This window comes from Chelon labrosus, assembly GCF_963514085.1.
Source record: "Chelon labrosus genome assembly, chromosome: 15".
In the NCBI taxonomy this organism is placed as follows: Eukaryota; Metazoa; Chordata; class Actinopteri; order Mugiliformes; family Mugilidae; genus Chelon; species Chelon labrosus.
In genome coordinates this window covers 10,414,041-10,428,318 of record NC_140348.1, presented here as the reverse complement: position 1 = coordinate 10,428,318, position 14,278 = coordinate 10,414,041, and positions in this window count along the sequence as shown.

Here is a 14,278-nt window from a genome sequence, read left to right as displayed (position 1 = left end):
GGTCTGTGGTGGCCCAATATAAATGGACAATCACCCGTCTGTCTGTCTATGTATTCGGAACTATCTCACAAAAATAAAAGGAAAACTGAGTGTGCCAAAACATATTTCTTTCCCAAACTGAGAGTTCCTGTTTGCTTAAATAATGGTATTCATCTAGAAGATCTCCTCATGAATTTAAAATGAAATAAAGTGCTGTTATTGTTGCCACCGCAGCCTCCTTATTATCCAGCATTAGCAAGATTTGCAAAACACTAATTTCGCCTGCAGCGATGTTTACCATTTACACATCTAATAGCGACTGTTCAGTCTTTTGTTGTGTGCGCCCTGAGCTGCGCTATTGAACCCTGTGCCTGTGTCAGCTACATTTCACTCCAGCTGTGCCTGCAAGACAGTCATTAGTGGACGGGGTTGTTTAAAGGGGAGCCAATTAGCAGGAACACACTTAAAAATCCACCTGGAAAGAGGTTCGCCACAAAATCCTTAAAGTAGTTTATGATTCACGAGCAGGTCGAGCTGATTCATTATTAAAGTCTGTATTGATGGCGGCTGGAGAACGCGCATAGTGGTGAGACACAGTGGGGCCATGTCAAAAGTTTAAAAGCTTTGCTACTGCGTGGCAAACATCAATTATTCCAATTATCCGCTTTTTAGCTCGCTGCAGCTCGGGCTCGTGAAAATTCTCAGTTTCTGTGGCAAAGCAAACGAATCTAAAGGCGCTGCACAAGTTGATTCAACAGCCCTGGCTTGTAGTCATTATCATCGTGCACAATAAAAATAAATTACTGCACAAATATTGCAGAGAAAATTCAGTCACGGCACAGCCTGCAACAAGCTTTGATCTATTTATAATGAAGTCAAGGCCAGATTTGAGCGCTCAGAAAGCCGCCCTGGAGTACCAGACGAACAAGAGTCCGTCTAAATACTATTTCCTTCTCTCCCTTTTCACTTTCTTTGACGCTGCCCCAATATCACTCCTTTCCTTTCTTTTCCCTCAGTGCAGCCTTCACACATGCACTTGAAAGCTCCTTCTCCCTCTTTCATTCTGCGTGTAAGAGCCAGAGATGACAAGAGCCTTAGTATTCAGCTCAGTCCCTGGTCTTCTTTTAACTCAATGGGGGTTCCTCCCTTCCCCCTGACCCACAAGACTACTTTTAAAGGCTTAGGCCAAATGACAAAAATCTAACACAATAAGCTCTACCCATATGAAACCGAGCTGCATTTCCCGGCAGCGCCTCCAAATGTATGCTTTCCACACCACTACTTGTGAAGCTCATCCTCTCGGTCACCAGAACTCCGATGCAGATATGTCCACTTGCAGCCAGTTACCACTCGGCCCAGATTTATCAGCGCCCTCGTAAATCCGTCACATCCATATTGAAAATGTGCTGGAATATGCCTCATTTCCTTATTTAAAAGGAGATAGGTTTAAATAAAAAAAAATTACTGGCATCCATTTGGGTAATTATCCTTCAAATTTGAGGCAAGTAACAGAGTATCCTGGTGGCATCTGATTAATTAGAATGGGATTTAATGTCCCTAGCTTGGCTCTATCGGATGAATTAATTGGCAGATGATATAGTCTAGTGTTGCGGGCCTATTACGTTAACTGTCACACTGCATTTGATGACGAGGTGCCAAGCGAGCCATTCAGTGACACAAACATGATTGGGGTAGGATATTATCTGGCTGAAGAAGGTCTTAGATCATTTTGAATACACACTGCAAAGACTTAACAGTAATGACAAAGTAGTGATTAGTTCAATAAAAGTACTTTCCTTGACGCAGCCGTCAGTTAAAACGAAAGGGGCTCCCCTATAGAGAGGAGTGACCGCCGGAGCAGAGGGTTGCACTACAGTAACCCGGCACTCACACTCCCCTGAGCATCAGAGAACAGGAGAATGAGACAAAAAAATTAAATAAAATGTGACCATGACAATTTTTTGATTTTTCTTTTTTTGGCCTTTGTTGCCTTTATTAGATAGCTGTCGGTGGAGAGAGATCAAAAGTAATGGGGTGAGAGACAGGGTACGACACGCAGCAAAGGGCGCAGGCTGGAATCGAACGTGCACCACTGCGGTAAGGGCTACAATCTACAGCCTCTGTTTATGGCCAAACTTAAAGGTGCTTTCTAGGAATTTAACGTTGCACCTCCATGAAGCAAAAAGACATCCAACAAATCTCAGCCCCCACTAGTACTTTAAATTAAATAATAATATACAGTATGTTAAAATGACAAATACAAGAATTTTCTGATTTGTCAGTGGCAGGGATTCAGGCTTCAGCACAGTGGTTGAAAATAAAAAAAGGCTTCTCGGTTTGGGTTTGTTAAGGTTAGGACTTTTGTTGTCATGAATATAAAAATTTTAAAGACACCAACGCTGACTAACAGCAGTCTGTTGACCTACCGATCCATCCACTCTGACATGCTCCCTCTGTGGACTCGGTGGCAACATAACAATATCACACTACCTTCGCCTTTAGTCCCGAAAGACATAAAAACATAATAACTAAGACAGCTAGAGAGATTTATCATTTGGATGTAGAGGCGTACTATAATAGAGTCTTCTTGAATTTCTGCTGCAATGCAAGATTCTACACTTCTCTTCTCACAATGAAACTGGAAAGCATTAGACTTTCCCAGTCGCGCCTTTGACCATTTTCTTTTAGATTTCACACCGCTCGTCTGTAACATAGGATTTTCAACACTGATGTCATGATGAACCTGGACAAGGCTGAGCTGGCAGGAGCAGCTTGAACCTGTAAATTCCTCCCGTATGCGGTAATGAGTTGTTGCAGCATGCATCCAGTTGAAGACTCCAGTGCTGGCCTACGGGGCTGTGAAGAAAGCCTCGAGCTTCAAGACATGACTAGAACCATTAAACACAGGGCGAATGACTGCACTTTCAATTTTTGTATTTAATCATTTCAGTCCGCAGTTAAATTTCTTCTGACTCGGCATTGATTAAATCAGCTCCTCGCTGACATCAGTAGAGCAGAGTCACTGTCAGATCATCAGTTTGAAAGTCCTTACTCACAAAAAAAACAAATAATAATAAACCCTCCACATACACACACTTTAGTTGGATGACATTGCACAACATCATGTATCTGATCATGTCCTGAGCTGTGCTAGCTCACAAAAATTCCAGCAGAAACACAAAGCTCAGGACTGATTGCAGCTTTTGTTTATACCTTAGTTCACTTAAATAGACTTGAGGTTAAAGATAAGACATGAAAACTAAACCACCTGCTTGGCAAAAAGTGTAAACACAACATAACTGCCATTATTGCTCATAACATTAGTCATGGCAGATAAAATCTTCATCTTATCCCTTAGCTATGATGTTGTTACGAGACATAGGTAATGAATGTGTGTCGTACAATAGAGACGTGGGTATGATTGTGTTGATTGAAGACGTATTGCTGTTAATTAAACATATTTTAAAATTGTTTATCGCCACGTGTGTCCTGTCTATTTTGCCTGCCTCGGGCTTTTCGTTTGGGAATAACATTTTATTTTGTCTTCATGTCTACCTTAGCTGCAGGCAACATACCTTTTGCTGACAGATGATAACAGCATTTATTAACAATGACTGTGACAGAGAAATTGTTAGTATCACGGGTCGGAGAAATTGTTTAAGTGTGTGCGCAGGCTTGTGCGTTTTCCATTTATACTTTTGCCCGGGGGAATATTTGATTGTAGAAGGCTTCTGTGTTGCTGTTTGTATTTGTTTAAATCCTGCTTTAACTGGAATGCTGTGACAACCATTAGATCGGCGTTTTGAGGAAATGTTTCGGTCCAGTCTGAGCGTTCAGTTCAAGCCACGCGGTGGCACATAATCAATGGTCGAAATGGGTTTTCAATCGGCTTTAAAATGGTCAAATCAACCTAAGCCTAACACCAAAGTCCCTGGGGAGAGCGTGACGAAAATATTTTTAGAATTGGTCCCCAAAGTGTCCACCTTTCCGAATTATAACCCTAATCATAGCCGCGTGAGAACTATTTCTGTTTGGGATGGTAATGTATTCCTTGTGTGTTTGTGCACGTGTGTGTGTATTTGAGTGTGTGCAGGGAGGCAGCATCTTTAACCAGCTCAGTACTGAGCCACTGTCACACTCTAGTGCTTCAACACTGTTGAACTTATTCTTTAGAAGTGATGAACTGCTTTTGCTCTCTCTCTGTGTGTGTCCATTTTTATTGCTCATGTTGTGGGGACATAAATCTGTTGACACGGTCATATTGTGGGGAATCTTTTTCTGAGGACAAAAATCAAACCCCCCAAAAATCTAAATTATAGAATTTCTGAGGTCATGGTAAGTTTTCAGGAAATGGATGGGAAAACATTTTTCGACATGTGTCTGTTTGAGCACACACACACAAACATGCACTCATCTTGCTATCTTTGTAAAGACCTTCCATTGACATAATGCACACCCTTACCCTAACCATCTGCGTAACCCATTTACCCCAAAAGCAAGCCTTAGCAAGCTTTAAACTTTTAAAAAGAAACCCTAAGCTTATATTTGTATGGCTATCTTTGTGAGGACATACACTGACATAATGCATTCCCTAGCCCCTTACCCTAACCCTAACCATCTGGACTGAATGCCTAAACCTTACCCTTACCCTAATCCTTACCATAACTTAATTGTAATCTTAACCCTAAAACCAAGTCTTAACCCTCAAACGTCCTTGTAATGTATTGAGGACCGGCCAAAATGTCCTCGTTTTGCACAAATGTCCTCACTCCGATGGTGTAAAAAGCGAACTGGTCCTCAGAAAGATAGCTGTACAAGAGCACACACAGACACACACACTCACAGCAATCGTCTCCCTGCATCTGAATCCCAACTACAGTCTGCTGAGGCCGATGATACAAACAGGTGAATCACTGGCAGAATCTTGACAGACACACCTTGTTCTATTTAATTGGTACACTGAGGTATAAAGGTGGTTTGATGACTGCTGCATGTAGATAAGTTTCTTATTACAGATGCACGAGAAAAATAAGAAAATCTCCTGACTTCTAATGGATTTTAGATATTTCTCATGCTGCGGTTGAAAGAAAATATAACCGCTGACTCCTCAGTGGGTGGGAGGGGGGGTTATTAAACAATGAAAACGGAACAGCGCATAAAATGAATCAAAGTCTTACAAATCCCATTAGTAAAACTCAATAATGAATGTCAAGGCACAGAATCAAAGCTGTAATATTTACACTTAATGCTTCGGGCAAACATTTAAAGCAAACACACAAAAAATGACAGGTAATCTATACCTAACGGTATATTTTTGTTATGTGGAGCTGGAGAAAGGCTTTTGACTCCGATAGCAGGGGGCGCCCATACTACTGGGTGCCACTGTCTCCCTGATCCCGTTTGTGATCGTCATCGAAAAGATCTCAAGGTGCAGCAGAGAAGCGGAGAGTGACGATGCTGGGGCTGTTAGAATTGCCTCTCTGCTATGTGATGATATAGCTGTGTTGGCTTCATCGCATCGTGACATCCAGGATGCACTGGGGCGGGTGGCAGCAGAGTGTGAAGCTGCTGGGATTTAGAGTCAGCACCTCTAAATCTGAGGCCACACTTCACCGCCAGAAAAAATGGTGGATTCCCCCTTCCAAGTTGTGAATGAGTAATGGTCCCAAGATTTAAAATACCTCGGGGTCTTATTCAGAAGGTAAACTCTAGCGACAAATCAACCGCTGATTTTGGTTGTTATGGCATCAGGAATGATATGCACTTTTCTTAAGGGCATTTTTGATTGATTCTACCTGAGTATACAGGTCAGAGTGTAATAATCATTACTGACATTTCAGCTTCTTATTTTCTCTTATTGATTATGTAGCATTCATACTCAAGGTTTGTGAACAAAAACACCCTACAAAAGGTATGATGCAATGGAAGCATCGGGTGAATAAAATATTGTGTACTGGAGAAAGTGTTAAGAGTAAAAGCAAATAAGAAGTTACCAAACTGCAAACTAAAATGATTAGCAGCTGAAATCTAGAACAAATAAGAAAACACTTTAAAGACTACATCTGAAGGAGCCTTTCTTTGTGGCCTGATCCATCTTCAAGTAGAACGTCGCCGTACGTCAGTGCACCAAACGATTTACAGCCAGATCGAACACTGATTACAGTTGTTTGCCTGCTTTCTGAAGACAAAGAAAATCACCAACCGAGCTACCTCAACAGCGAGCAGAAAGGACCAACTGCTGTCTGTCACCATTACAGATAACTAGCTAAGACTGCCAGTTCATTTTCTGCAATTGTTAGATCTGTTGTGGAAGCAGGTGTGGCGTGGTTTGTGTGGGTGGGAGTCCTTTCTCTCAGCCAGTTTTTTTATTTATTTATTTATTTTTTTAAGATCTGCTGCGCTTCATTGGTTTTCTTACTCCAATAAATCACCGGAGACATAATGCAAACAGGGAAACTTCTTAAAAGACATTGTACTCCTCTAGAACTGAAGTGGCCGTGACCTTGACGAGCGAACGGCGCTAGAGCAGTTAGAATGTCAACCACTGACACTGCATATTTGCAAGTGCATTAAAGTAAAGACCATCTAATAAAGAGAAAATCATAGTGCGACGTCTCTAGCTCCAGTGCCTACTGACCGAAATGAGCTATGATTATATGACAAAACGTCGCTTTTCTTGTGTACATTTTTGTGTGATCAGTTTCAAACACATCAATCCGACACAAACGATGCCCCTTGTGCCATTACCCCAAATGAGACTCATTTTAGGCAAATGTGTGATAAAGATTATTTTCTCAAAAGATCCCTCTCTGCCTTGACTTTTAGATCTCCTACTGCCCGGATGCATTTCTAATAGCACCATGAAGATAACACATGTTGTGCAAAATAGCAGTCACGACGCTATGCAAGCCAGCAGCCGATTAGAAAGGAGATAAAAAGGAAAGCGGCAGAGAGGGGCTTCTTCATGCGGTGATGGGGCTTGTGAGAGCAAGAGACTGACTGTGGAGGTGTTTGACAAACCAGCAGTGAAATTACTCTTTCACCCTCTCCTATTCCACTCCCTCCTCCAGCACAGCGCAACGCAACTTACCGCCGCCACCTCCAGACCTGGCAATTGAGAGCGAGAAGCTGATCAGTCATGGAACAGTTGCGCGAGAGTGCGTGTGTGTGTGTCTTGTTGGTGGCCCGAGCTATCTCATGAACATGCACGTCTGTGTGCTTGTCTGCAGGAGAGTTTCATTATCCAGTTGCCGATCCCCTACAGTAGCCAGATAGCCTGATCTCAGCGTCGGTCTCTCAGAATAGTAAGGGCCACAGTTAAGAGATTCCTCATATGGCACTGAGCTCAGGCAATCAGAGCAGGGATATCCATCATAGAGCTGGCCATGCAGCTGTGTGCAGCTCGCTGAGCCGATTTTGAGCCTCATAATGCTCTCCAAAACATCAGTCCATTAGACGAGGGGAGAGCGAGGCAAATGGGGAGAGTGGAAGGGGGAAAGAGGAGGAGGAGGAGGAGAAGAAGAAGTGACAAACGACAAAGCTCATTGATTTTTCCGTTAGAGGTGATCATTCAGTGCAGTGGAGCGTATTTGGTGTTTTTAGAGCTCTTGAATGAACGGGACAATGGAGCAAAGACTGAAGAGGTCAGGTGCCTAACAGACCAGCTCTTAAGTAAATTATGCACAGAATATTTCCTGTGACATATATAGGCTAAGCAAGGCTATTTATCTTTGCTTTTCTTCTTTTTTTTTTTTAAGTGACAGTTTTCATATCAATTACAAGCTGCATTACTCTGTGACAACACGGAGAGGCCAAATTGCAACATATTACCCGTGACAGATGCTTTCTTTACAACGCCCCCGAAGCCGGCCAATAACCATTTATAAGCCAGTTTGGCATTTTATGATCTCTATTTATTTAGATACATTAAATCATTACATGGAATATTCCCTCCTTCATAAACCTTAAGAAATTGCAGAGATTATGGAGGAGGTCATTCTATTGCTTAAGACATTAAACCCCAAGATCATTCTGACTTTAAGCTTTATGTTGAGGCACGACGGGAAGGAGCTCGCTGAGTAGATAATGCCGCTATGAGAAAGTCTTACAGGCATTTAAAATCTACGTTTTGCCAGACATATAGCACATTACGATAAGCTCCATCACTTCAGATAGATACAGTCCAAGTTTGTAATTTCCCAGAGGGAGATTTTGCTTTGTGTGGCTAATTAGAAAAAAAAAACTATACAAATGTCTTCAACATAAGGCGTTGTCAGACCATATGATTAACTCCACACCCATTTAAAACCAGGCTCCCCTTGTCACGGCCGCTCTGGCAGTAACAAATTAGGTACCAGGTGTCTTGTGGGCAGCCGACAGAACATAGAAGAGATAAGCGCGGCCTTGCCTTCCTGCCAAAGGACACGACAGATTATAAAAGAACTCATGCATATTCTCATATTCTGTCTCCATCCCAAGAGGAGACAGCTACTGTACTGTGCGGACTTTCTGAAAAAGACCCCAGGCCGTAACACATCCAACCACCATCAATAACACCCCACAACCTCCCCACAAGTAGTCGTAAAATATGATTTCATGGCTTTAGGGGTTACGCAGAGGTCTAGTAATTGCTCTGGTAGTGTCAACCCGTCATGCACATGCATCTACTCATGCGCAGATAAATGAATACACACACAAATAACCGTGTAGAATATCCATACCCTGATTATCATGCCTGTCTGCACACATGTCTTACGCATAACCGAGGAAATACTACTACTGGCGCGCCATTTCCACAACATTAACCAGTTTTAATCCTTCTTTAATTACACTTACAAAAATTTCTTTTGAAACCGAAGGACTTTATACACTTCAGTAAATAACATTAATGTTACACTGTTAACCCTTAGATGACTTTTCTGAATAAATATTGCACATTTAACCCTTATACTTATACCACATGAAAAAAAATATTTACCATACCCATGTTTGGCATCTTTTATTTCAGCACAACCTCACCTAAATGATCTGAATTTTTTATTTTATTTTTTTTTTTCACTTCAGCTGACTTGGTTGCCTGAACATCAGACCTCTCTGATATTCATCACACATACTATCTGCTGATTTGACCACTTTTTCCCATTTAGTACAATGACAAAAAATGACAAACATGTATACTGGAAGAAATGCAACCCCTGCCTTCCCAATCCCACTTTTACATCTGGATAAATGTTTTTGTACTATGAAATTAAAACCATCATATCTCCGGTTTTACATCAAACAGAGAAAGTCTGAGAGTTTGACAGTTTTCACTGCACTTTCCGGTGAAGTTGACAGCAGCGCTCCAGGTGACTTAATATTTTTTGTTACAGCGCTTTGAAAACTTCACATGATCTGATCACGCCAGTGTGATCATGGACTAGCAAAGGTTAAGGTCTGTGAGGTGAGTAAAATTTTTAAATAAGCAAACCATGAGGTATTCCTGCTTTTCTCTCATAAAACTGGATTTTACAAAAGTCCGAACACCAATAGTCTGAGTAGTTTAACACAGTCAGAAAAACACTGTATTTGTTGTCACCAGAACAAAAGAAAGATTATAATGATGAGGCACTGGCACCTGCAGTGACATTGAATTCTGAACGTAGCACTCAGATCGATAATTCAGGAGTCTGATATAATCATTTGATGTAGAATGGCAAGAATAACAGCAAATCTGATCTAAACATATGCTGTCCAGGAAATAAAACAGTCTACTACCGTGCTAGCAGCACTGTGACGCTATATTCTGTTGTATTCTGACCTAAAGGGTAGTGTTAGCTTGCCAACATGATCACAATATTTAATATTTACCAAATATAAAACTAGCATGTGCGTTAGCGTGCTAAAGTTCAAGCAGAGGATAATGGGAATGTCAGTAGTTTTGCAGAAAGGTCGGAGGATGGTTTGATGTGAAAACCCCGTGGGACCGTCACAGTTACCACAGTTGGAGGTCAGAGGATAAGTCATGGCATCACCAAAGTCTTCCTCTGGTTGCTGTTAACGGCAACACCAATAGATGCTGAGCTATTTCAGTCTGTGGTTGGCTGACTGAGACTACTCTAATTTGAGAAAATAGTAAATAGAAATATGCATTAGGTGTTTTGAACTCAGTGCTTGTTTTATGTTTTAGACAGCACCCAAAGACTGCAAACAAAATCACCCCACCACACACACACACACACACACACACTCTCTCGCTCTCTCTCATCATCTTCCACTGCTCATGCGATGTGACTTTCTCACAGCAAATTCGATATTACGTTGTTAACCTTTTCATCCTAAGTGAGTTAGAACGGCTTAAATAAGCAAGGGTCTGCCGTAGTGTCAATAACTGCTGCTTCATGACCTGCGTAATGGAGCAAACTATCGGCTGGACGCAGCCTTGTTCATCCAGCAGCAATCAAAACAATCGATACAGGCGAATGTGTTTCATATCAATATTTAGTGATGACCTATGCCTCACAAGAGCAGATAGTATACGTGATGAAGATCATATATCTATATGTATATATATATATATATATATATATATATATATATATATATATATATACTGAACTGACTGAAACGAAACTAACAATATTGAAAACAATTACCGTAATGTAATTTCTAATCTGTGTTTCTGAATGTTTCTATTGCTCTGTCAGTTGATTCCAGAAAATATAATTGACTTACGTAATTTATTTTTTATCACCAATTCATCGAGCTCTGCATGACTAAATACATACTAAATATATTAGAAATGCCAGATATCAAGATGAAATGTCAGCAGGCAGTTATATCACGTCCATTGGATCTCTTTCCTGCCACACGTCATTAGCGTATATATCGAAACCGCGACTAGAAATAAACTGTGCTAATATTCAGTTGCGATCTCGACTGCCTTATCAGTCACAGCTGTGTTAAATACTATGATAAAGTCATTCTGTTAAAGTAAACTTTCCCTTCAGATAATCTGCAGTAATAAAAAGAAGAGATCATTTTCTATTTTTCATGCAAGCGGACATCTAACAAACCCTTCAAGATAAGTTTTGCGGTGGAACCAAGATGGAAGTGATTTAAACCAAAAGGGGGAATAAAGAGCGAAACAGGAGAACAGAAGCATAAAAGTGTGCCAGTATCAGCCTTAATGAGCACCGGTGTCCGTGTGTGTGGAGCTGTGTTTGCCGTGCTTGTTGTACACCAACAAACCACTGAAGCTCTTAAAATAAACATGAGACTGGGGAATAAAAATCGATCAAGTAACATCACATAACAGCGTCGAGGTCAAAGCAACACGCCCCACTGGGGTGAGAGGAGAGGAGGCTGTGCACTAGCCTCTGAGTCTACGTCTGCGCATCAATCGTTCAATCACCCTCGCACCAGAGACGCAACTCCGGAGGGCATGGCATGCAGAAGCAACAAAAAAGAGCGGATTCTACAGAGAAGTCATGCACGAGTAAAGATGAAGCGTTTATGGTGATAGTTGTGTGGAACATCTCCTCAGACGCCACAGAAGTTCTGAAAATGCATGTGGAAAAAGCCACGTCTGCTTGCGTGAGTGATAGACGATAACCTTTGAACACGCTGGAAATACTGTACAAGCTTCACACAAGCCCCTCAGAGCCTCACTGTTTCCAAAAAGTCTCTGCAGAGAACAGCAGATCCTGTGCTGTCCGTGACATGCTTGCTTGGATATCAGACAGAATGCGAAGCACAGTCATTGGATGAAATGTGTGGCATTTTCATTTCGCTTTTACCATCTGTGGCTTGATATGCGACTTGGGAGTGGAGATTAAAGACTATGAACCGAATGCATCAGGAAACCTGTCAGTGAATCATAGGGGAGAAATAAGATCAGACTTTCACTTGGGGGAAATTATCATAGCCGAGCTGAGTTTGAGCTAACTCTCCCTTCCTTTGAGATCTCAACAAATATATAACCTTGATGTATAAAACAATAAAATAAAAATCGATCCCTGCAGTACAGACAAGCAGCACATACATACTCTAGTAACTTGTATTGCAGAATCGTGCAGGGTTGATTTAATGTTAAAGTTTCTCTCAGAACGCTGGTAAATATTCACTGTGCTCCGGCGTCCTTGAGCCAAGCTGTGAATCTCTTCACACCTCAGCTGTGCTGTAGGTAACCCTGACCTGCCAGGAGAGTTAAAGCAAAAGAACATGTCCTTGCAGGGATCAATATAATATTACACATACAGTATAACATCTAGCCTGCAGTATTTAAGCGTTTTGTTTAATTTATGATCATAATACCCAATCCCACATACACCATTCAGATGTTATAAATAATCCAAAGTGCACCACATGTGTGTTAATCCACTGCAGAAAATAGTTCCCAACAAATGCACTTTTAACTTCTGCTTGAGGAACGTTTACTACCAACAATTATATGTATTTGTGATGCATGGCTAAGACCAGCAGGTCAGCATTGAGAGCCTCCTGGGTGAGTGAGAACATATTTAAGGACATCAGGGACTCATGCATTGCTGGTTTTAGTGTATTTCTGGCATTTGCTGCCAATAATATAAATATAGACTATCATTAGCCTTATCCTTTTCCAAACCAGGAAACCAAGACTGTGGGCTTGCATCGCAGGAACATACACATGACTGACATCAAAAATGTGGAGCAAAGGTGAAGTAGAATGAACTCCTTTTGGACACAAATAATGAGGAGGGCATTCAAACCAGGAAGTTTTATCTGCTGCCACAATTTATTTCACTGCTGAATTGCTGTAACTTGGAGTATTTTCTGAGGGGGAGGAAAAAAACTCTAACCTCAGTCCACAGAAAGAGTTGCCCAGAGAGGCCCATTAAAAATGCCTCCCCTTCTCGTCAATCAACCTCACTCAAGTTCAGAAATTCAACAGAGGTCAACTACGCTGTGGGATTTGTAAGTATGCATTTATGTGTGTGTGCGTGTGTGTTTGAGCACCGCTATCTCTGCTGTGCAGCTCTGCACCCTGGGCTCCGGCAGCCACCCGTTCGGATGCCACCCAAAAGAACGACCCCTCTTGGCTGTAGTGGTTGCGTATCTTTGCAAGAAATGTGTGCCTGTGCGGACGTATGTGCGTATGCATATGTGTAGCAAAGAAGAGCTATAGGTGAAAATGTGACAATTACTCGATATGCTTCGCATGATTTGCAGTAACAAATGTTATAACGCTTGGTCTACTAAACAGGGAATCGTGGTGATAAGAGTGGATCTTTTTAACGCATTAGCAGCAACACAACGCCCACCGACAGGCTTACGTACAGTAGAAGAAATGGAGCCTTGTGTGCCTGGGCTAAAGTAGCCTCAGTTTAAAAGTTCTTCATCTAATAGGACTAATAGGAGTGTAACTCAGACTTCAAACATAGAGACAGATAAACTTTTACCCTCACATTTCACCTTAATTGATGAGTATTTTCTTTATTCCATCTTTTTGAAATGAGGCTAAAGTAACAGAGCTAACATGTTCAAGACAAAATAAAAAAAGAGTTCTCTGTGTTGCTGGTAGCATTGCCAAGTCAGGTAATAATACTAACAGGAATACAGATGAAAACACCCTGAAGCCTAAAAGTAGGACACTAACAAAATTTTCTAATCTCTCTAATCTCACACTTTCACCAGATTTGAAAACCCCTGTGCAACACACCTTAGAGGGTATTGTTTAAAGGATCGTGCCAGATCGGGCTGGCTATTATCAAAGTATCGGCATGATCATCCAGGTTTTAACTCTTAAATTAAATTAAAATGAATCATGTTTGATATTGATCAGGCCAGTTACTATGGGTCTGTGACTGGTTGGGACCGGATTGCTCACCTGATTGTTGGGAGGGGTGAATTGGACAAAAACTCCTGGACGGAGTTGGCACCAGATGACTAATCAAACATGAACCGGTCTAGACCCAGATATGTCTAACCAGAAGAACAAACTATAACAAATTAAAAAGATAACAATAAAAAATCTGCAGGAGATACTGGGAAGGTAAGCTGGCAAACAATTGCATATGAATGTGGAAGTTAAAAGGTGTATAATATCACCGCATTATAATCAGGGAACCAGTAGATCTGACTATGATTACGTGTGTATTCCATTAAATGTTTATTTAAGTGTTGCTTAAAAAACTACAATGACAATTCCAGCATAAATAGTCCAGGGATACATAACAATTAGATGACATGACATTGCCAACAAAGAGAATAGGAGGGTGCCCTCCTACACAAGAGTACACTCCTGCTGAGGGGCTGGCCTTCTGAAGTAATCAGGATCATC